The 7,714-nt window shown below is 42.8% G+C and overlaps 1 pseudogene; it reads right to left on the bottom strand.

Annotated features, from left to right (window-relative positions):
- Positions 1 to 5,155: 5,155 nt before the first annotated feature.
- Positions 5,156 to 6,537, bottom strand: LOC149121932 (RNA-binding E3 ubiquitin-protein ligase MEX3C pseudogene; annotated as a pseudogene).
- Between the last annotated feature and the right edge of the window lie 1,177 nt (positions 6,538 to 7,714).

Raw genomic sequence — 7,714 nt, 5'->3', positions numbered from 1 at the left:
GATTTGCACCGTAGGTGGTGTTTTGGTTTTATCTTCCCCCGCTATATATCGACATGAGTAATCCAGTATTGGCTTGAGACTCATCAGGGTTGTATGCATTTATAAAGTTTAAGACAGCTGTTGGACAGTAGCTCACATTTTGCCAGGTGTCATGAAGAAAATGTCATCCTTACCTGTCATCCTTACCTAATCTTCTCCCAGACCACAGTGTTTCAAGAACAGGTTAGCCCTGGAAGCAGGCATGATACTATCCTTGTTCATAAGTGGTTATGTTAAACAGTTCAGAGCCAGGATATTACATCAACATCATATCCATCATCTTTTCATCCTAAGAAAAGCCTTTTTCTCCATTCAAAGACAAACATTTTTAGGTTGTATAGTTCATAGCAACTCAACTTTAAACCTGATGGGAGGCAGATGCCTTAGGCTGATGGGAGAAAGGTATAGTGGATGTTGAATGCTTCACAGATGGGAGGAGGGAGAGGGGAGAGAACACTGCTTGACTCCAATCTTTGTGCTGGTGAGAGGGAGATTTAATTTGTACCCACCAGCAAGAGCATCTAGTACCACTTGGATGTGGAGGTTGGCCGTTGACAGCAGTCCTTTTAGAGTTTATGGGAGAATAGAATCTTGTCAAATGAGAGTCTCATGTTAAAAAATCTTTGTCACTAAGTTGAATTCCTGAACTCTGCTATGCACTATCCTACGTACTTGAGGATACAGCCAGGAGCAAGAATGTTGAAGCTTCTGCTTTATAGCTCGATTCTAGGCATGACAATGTAGACACGGGATCTAAATCCATTACTACAGCACCTCATTTACCTGAAACAACTTCTCTTACCAGTTACCCTTTGCTATGTGACAAGTGATCCTAAATTTGGTAGGTTAGAACAACAATCATTTTTTTTACTCAAAGTTGGTGGGGGTCAGTTGGACAGTTCCTCACACTGAACTCGGCTTGGGTCACCATGAGACTATGTGCCTCTAGTCACACCATGAGACTATCTGCCTCTAGTCAGCTGGCAGATTGAATGGCAATTGGGTGATGTGGACTTATTCTCACGTGCAGCATTTGTCCGGCTGGCAGCTATGGCAAAGATGAGAACCTTCAAGCTCCAATTTCTTCACATAAATAGCCAAAGATAGGAAAAGCTTCATAAATCCCAGTTACAGAATATGGACAAGTCAATAGGCAACAGGACAGGAACATTTTGGTTGGTTCCAATTAAAAATAGAATGTATTGCAAAATGCTGTGGCCACTGCTTACCATTTCTTAAATCTACAGTCTCTATTCAGATGTTTCAGCATTCTACAACCATTACTTTCTCCTGTTATTTGCTCTCAAAATCTGGTAATATTTCTAAATTAAGAAAAATAAATAGTAAATTATATATGTTGAGCACTATGTACCTGAGTTTAAATGAACAGGCAAATACCCAAATGGCACACGATCACTTCCATGCAGATTTTAAAAACCTGAGCAGGTGCTATTTTTTGAAACCAAGATGCTCTTCTGTGGTAGCAAACAGTGATGCTCTGGGGATGTCTTCCAATAACAATATTTCTACCAGAAAGAATTTCAGCAGGAGAGATTTTTGTCCCCAAACAAAAGGTGTTCCAGCAGCAAGGAAGCTCTAAAGAAACTTTTATTGTTCTTGGTTTGCACTGTTAATGAATCCACAAGGAGGAGAACTCGCACACATCAGAAGAGAGGAAATTCTTATGGCACTTTGGAGCAACACTTCAGGAGCATTTAATAACTTCAGCTTCATTGATTACACCCCAGTTACTGTGATATACAACCTCCAGAGAGCCCATAATCAGCTATCATTTAGCAGTAAAATTACCTTCATCTACCCCCAGTGAAAGAGATCTTGCCTTGGTTCTTGGAAATTTGAAAGCTCTAAAATCTATATATAAGGGCAATGGTTGAGGCAAGATGATCTGGAAGAATAATAGAGGATTTTCATGTCCTCAAACCATAGTGTTTTATCCCAGGACCTCAGTATAAAAAATTCAGTTATCTAACTTCACATGTTCCAAGGACCTCCAACTCTTTTTAATAATGCTTTGCAAATAGCATGAGGGATTTCCCTAAAGACTGTCAAAAGTAGGAAAATGGGGCGTTCAAGTTTAGTATAGATCATGGTCGCCATAAGCACATAATCTTATATAACGCTGTGTATCCCTACTTTCTGGCTGCATCCGGTATTATATTTATGTTGTATGATCATTTAGAGGGCAAAACAATCCTTAATAATCGGAAACTCACTACTTTAATGGATCTGTGGTAACAGGGTGAAAAAAAGTATATGAAAATTGACATTTTGAGATTTGTTTACAGCCCTTGTCTATATTGTGGAGGAACATTTTTCTTTAATATTCACTGAATCCCTTAGTTGGGGATTGAGCTTATTATGAAATAAAATCTCAATATAAAAATTAAAAGAATAAGAAATAGGGGATCGGCACCGTGGCGTACTAGGTTAATTCTCTGCCTGTGGCGCCGACATCCCATATGGGCACCAGTTTTAGTCCCGGTGACTCTTCTTCCAGTCCAGCTCTATGTTGTGGCCCGGGAAGGCAGTGGAGGATGGCCCAAGTGCTTGGGCCCCGGCACCTTCGTAGGAGACCAGGAAGAAGCACCTGGCTCCTGGCTTTGGATCTGCGCAGCATGCCAGCCATAGAGGCCATTTGTGGGGTGAACCAACGGAAGAAAGACCTTTCTGTCTCTAACTCTACCTGTCAAATAAAAATATTAAAAAAAAAAGGGGGGGGTGGAGGGGAGGAGAGGGTGGGAAAGTCACCAGAGAAAAGAGCCGTGGAAGCTGTGGGGTTCTTGTCTTCACACAAAGAATTCAGGCATGAGAGAGCAAAGTAATAAGGTTTCACTGGGTATAGGGCATTCGTCAGAATAGAAGAGACAGAGTGCCCAATCACTTGGACTGGTTGAGAGTGACGTTACATGTCGAAAGGCAAGGGGCCCACGCTGTGGCTCAGCAGGCTAACACCCTGGCCTGGAGCGCCAGCATCCCATATGGGTGCTGGTTTGAGACACGGCTGCTCCACTTCCAATCCAGCTCTCTGCTATGGCCTGGGAAAGCAGAAGAAGATGGCCCAAGTCCTTGGGCTCCTGCACCCACGTTGGAGACCCAGAGGAAGCTCCTGGCTTTGGATCAGCACAGCTCTGGCCGCTGTGGCCAACTGGGGAGTGAACCATTGGATGGAGGACCTCTCTCCCTGCCTCTCTTTCAAATGAATAAATAAATCTTTAAAAATGTGAGCATACACCTAGGCAAGCCAGGCGGGTGACTCAGCAGAGAACTTAGGGCTGAGTGCGCAGTCTGTGACTCCAAGTTTTTCTTTTTTTTTTCCAAGTTAATGGAAAAAAGTCTTTATTAAGTGACTTTCAATATCAGAAAAATAAAACTCTTATAATTCTCTTTATAGCAAATATATAATATCAGTGCTTTGGCCATCTTAAGTTAAAGGCCCTTTATCATAAAATATATGGTTTTAAACTTTACTCAAATTGAATTTATAATCCCTATGACTTCCCTACATATACATAACAAAAGAGTGTAGTAAAACTAGCAAATATTAAACTATACTGATAATGTATCATTTTTAGTTTGTGGTTTTTAGAAATAGTACACACACCTAATATATGTAGCTTCCTTGGCTTATTGTTGCAGTGTACAATGCAACAAAATACAAAATACATGCTTGGTGAACATTCGTTCATATCTCCAAGACGGCAGCTAGAGATTAGGTTTCAATACTGACATTTAACTATCCTACAAGCAGTTAGCATTACATCATAATATGCCATCAAGGCAACTTTTTTATACTGAAAAAATCAAAATCAAAACCATTATTTGTAAACTTTTATATGAAATGTAACTCTTCAAATGGAAATAAAAAAATTGTCTATTTACTATTGAATACACATAAGATTTCAATTTTTGTTATACTGAGAAAAAAAGATCTTTTGTGTTGGGAAAAATAACGCTTCAAAAAATAATTAGAAAAACCCACTGGTATACTGTCCGTCCTTTCAATGCCAGCACAGATTTGGGAACATACTGAGGATGAGGTGATAGACATCGGCAGGTGAAATGTACAAGTGTATTTTAAAGAAATTGTTCCTTGTGATTGGAAATAGTTTTGAAATGAAGTAAAATGACTGGAGGTTGTCACAGCTGCTTTTGTGAATTATGCCAAGGGCATTATCTCCCACCCTCCCCTATATTACTAAAAAATAAAAATTTATTTATAACGTGCAAGACATATGAATTGAACATAAAATGGTTCACATTTTGACCTAGTCTAAAAATTAATAGCTTGATCAGATTAATGAATGGAATGTTCGCATCCTCAATTGTTAGCCAATATAGGTGCATCCCAAAGCCCTTCCTGAAATGGGAAAACCCAGGCGGCCATTTCCGTATTCTCCGAGGGAGGCAGTGGGTAGGAATTCACAATTGAGAGAATTGCATCCTGATCCACTGATCACACCAGCCTTGATGGAGCTCTCTGGGCGAGATGAAGGTCAATGTAGCAGTTTTTGTCCCAAATTATAACCAGTGATCTAGTAAATTGTCATCAGCCCTATTATTACAAATAAGTAATCACAATGCATTAAAAAATTACTTGCAATCCTGCAGAATTAGGCATAAGTTGTTGTAAAATATAAAACAAACCTGTTTTGTCAAAACTGGCAGTGTAAAGAAGGCAGCACTGCAAGTCTCTGAATCATCTGTAATGCCAAGTACACTTCCTCCATAAACTCTTAATGTGTAGGCTTTGGGACCCAATGTTTAAAACCTTAGATGTATACATTTTTCTCATAGGCTCACACAACCTACGATCTTCACTCAGCCAAGGTAAACTTCAGCTTTAGCAGTTCTTACACAAGCCATGTCTCTGGGTCTATAGGACAGTATTAATAATTCAAGCCTAACTAATAGACAAGAGACCACTTAGGTTTAGTGTTACCATAGCAGCCTTTTATAAGTTTACTAACAACTTTAGCCTAATCCCAATAAAGCCTGATAACAGTCATTTGAATTCATTAGGAAGTGTACTGGGGGGTACCATTATATCCATGCCTTTACGAGTCCATATAGAGAGATAGTATTTATGTATATATAGTTAAGAGTGAATTTGGATTGCCTGAGTAACAGCTGTCTGGCAAACTGGACATGATGGTGTTCTCTTCACAGATCTTGTTGGCACATCCCATGCAGAAGAGGTTGTGGCCACATGGCACTAGGGCAGCAATAACTTTATTCTCAAAGCAAATCACACAATCGTGCTTTCTTCTCGATTCTGGAGGTGCGCTTGAGGTGGAGCCACCATTGGAAGAGGAGTAACTATTGGTAGCATTAGAAAAAGTAGGGATGTAGATTGGAAGGCCAACATGGTTGCCTGTACTAGGAGGGTCTCTCCTAACCCTCCGAGCAAGTGGGTGTTCTATGCTCTCAGGAAATGTAGGAGACAGGCGAGGAGTAGATGGCTGACTTCCTCAATGCTGAGTCTTCATGTTACCAGAAGGATCACTCCCAAAGCTAGAGAGTGGGTTAACTGGTTCAAACGGAGTCCATATAGTTTGAGCAGATGTTGGTAAAGAGTCAAAGGCAGGAGAGTCAACAGCAAGATCTTCCGAGCCCACAGATGGTAGTGTATCTCCAAACCAAAAGTTTCCTGTGCTAAATGGGCTTGTTGGATTGAAGTCAGCCAGCCTATTGCTTCCAAAGTAGGAATCGGTGGAACCACTTCCTAGAGAACTGGAGCTATCATTTGGATAGTTGGATATTATTCTTGCGCGACTAGGAGGAACTGGATTGGAGGAGAGCCATGCAGAGCCAAGAGTGCCACCTTCAAAGCCTACGTCGGTACCGTTGTAACGGAAATCATTCTCTTCATTGAGCTCTATATAGTTTCCTGTACGCAGGGCAATATGCATCTCTATTTCTTCCGTGCTCAGTCTACATTTTCCGGCATCCCTGTCGCTTCGAAGACAGGCTGCTTATCTCTGCTTGGAGTTACGATGTAGGTATAGGTTTGCTGCTGTATTCTTTTAATAGTTGCTCCTTTGGGTCCAACCACGAACCCCACCACACGAGAGGGGACCCTAACTTGGACGGTGGTCTGACCGGGCAGATTAGGACTACGTGACAGCCCTCCCAGGGCAGGGCCGTTTTTGTTTCGAGATGCACGAATCGTGGAGAAGTGCTCTGCAGCTGAGAGGATTTCTCTTTCGGCCATGGCAACATCTTTCCGTCCACTCACAACAAAAATGGGCTCTTCACCACGAACAGGTGTCTTGAGATACGTGTTTGTCTTGGCTCTCAGTGCTTTAATTTTACAACCCTGGCGGCCCACGATCTCGGCGACGTGTTCGGAGCTGGGCACTGGCTCTTCCTCCGCAGCAGGGCCGCCTGCTCCCCGTTCTGCGTGGCCGCCGCCACCCCGCAGCCACCGGGGCTGTAGGCATGGGACAGCATCGCCGCCATCATGCCCTGGGCATTGTCCCCTTAGTACAGCACCCCTGCCGCCGCCTCCTGCGCATCGAAGCCTGCGGCCGGCAGCAGCTCCGAGCCCAGGGGCCCGTGACTCCCAGTTTTTAAGGTACTCTATCCTCTCCCCTTTCTCCTCCAGACCAGAGGATGGGGATCCCTGGCGGAAGTGTTGGTTGGCTGAAAATACAAAAAATTCCTTTCCAAGTTTACCACTGAGGTTGTTGGCCAAGGGGCTTCTCTCTAAAGAAAAGAAGTTTATCAGGCCAGGTAGAAGGGGTGGGACTGCCTGGAAGTTTATCGGGGTCTGGGCAGAAACACTGGTCAATAAGGGATATGAGATTCCTACTCTGGAGAAGAATATATTGGGAGATAAAATTGAATCAGCAAAATGTGGGCTGCCTGCCTAGCCCATGCAGTTAGCCTGACTGCTGGCAGGTGGTGGGACCCCCAGGCACGTTTCTCCCCACCCCAACCCCACCTTCTGTCAATCGGATAAACCACTTCTGGGTGTGGCCAGGCCCACCTGGAAAGCTACCCTGGCTCTGTGACCTTCCAGCTGATTGGAGAGAGACATATTGGTGCCAGTGTAGGTTCTGTCCTATAGTTAGTATACCTCTGAGTTAGTTATGCCCCTTCTTACTTGCTCTTTAAAAGTATACGTGGCTGTGAATAAAGACAGACACATTCACCGAAACCTGTCCCCAGTGTTTGTTGTGGGAAGAACACCATCGCCCTGCCCTCCCCGGCAGTGTGGATTTGCAGGACAAGCTGCAGCAAAACAGAACACCATTTGTCCTAATTTTGAACCACACTCTCCTGCCTGAAATTACACTGCTTGTCCTTGTGATAAAAAGCTATGACATGAAACATAGGTATAATCTGTCTCCTATGGATGATAACAATGTAGAATTTGAACACAACTACCACATCCTTTTGGCAAGCTAAAAAGCATAAAATATTCACTGTACTCATTAATTTAGCAATGCACAAATGAATTCAACCATTGACACATGCTAGACCCTGGGGATGCGATAGGTGACAGCGTGGACACAATCTCCATCTTCAGGAACTGTCATGCCAGCCATGCTTGCACAACTACTGTTCTAACACCCCTCCAATTTTTTTGTTTGAAATGCAACCAATGCAACGTTAAATATTTGTTCACATTAGTATTTTTTAACTGAGAAGA

Source organism: Oryctolagus cuniculus, chromosome 15 (assembly GCF_051225735.1).
Source record: "Oryctolagus cuniculus isolate XC-2025 breed Fujian yellow rabbit chromosome 15, ASM5122573v1, whole genome shotgun sequence".
Taxonomy (NCBI): domain Eukaryota; kingdom Metazoa; phylum Chordata; class Mammalia; order Lagomorpha; family Leporidae; genus Oryctolagus; species Oryctolagus cuniculus.
This window is presented reverse-complemented; position numbering and strand designations above follow the sequence as displayed.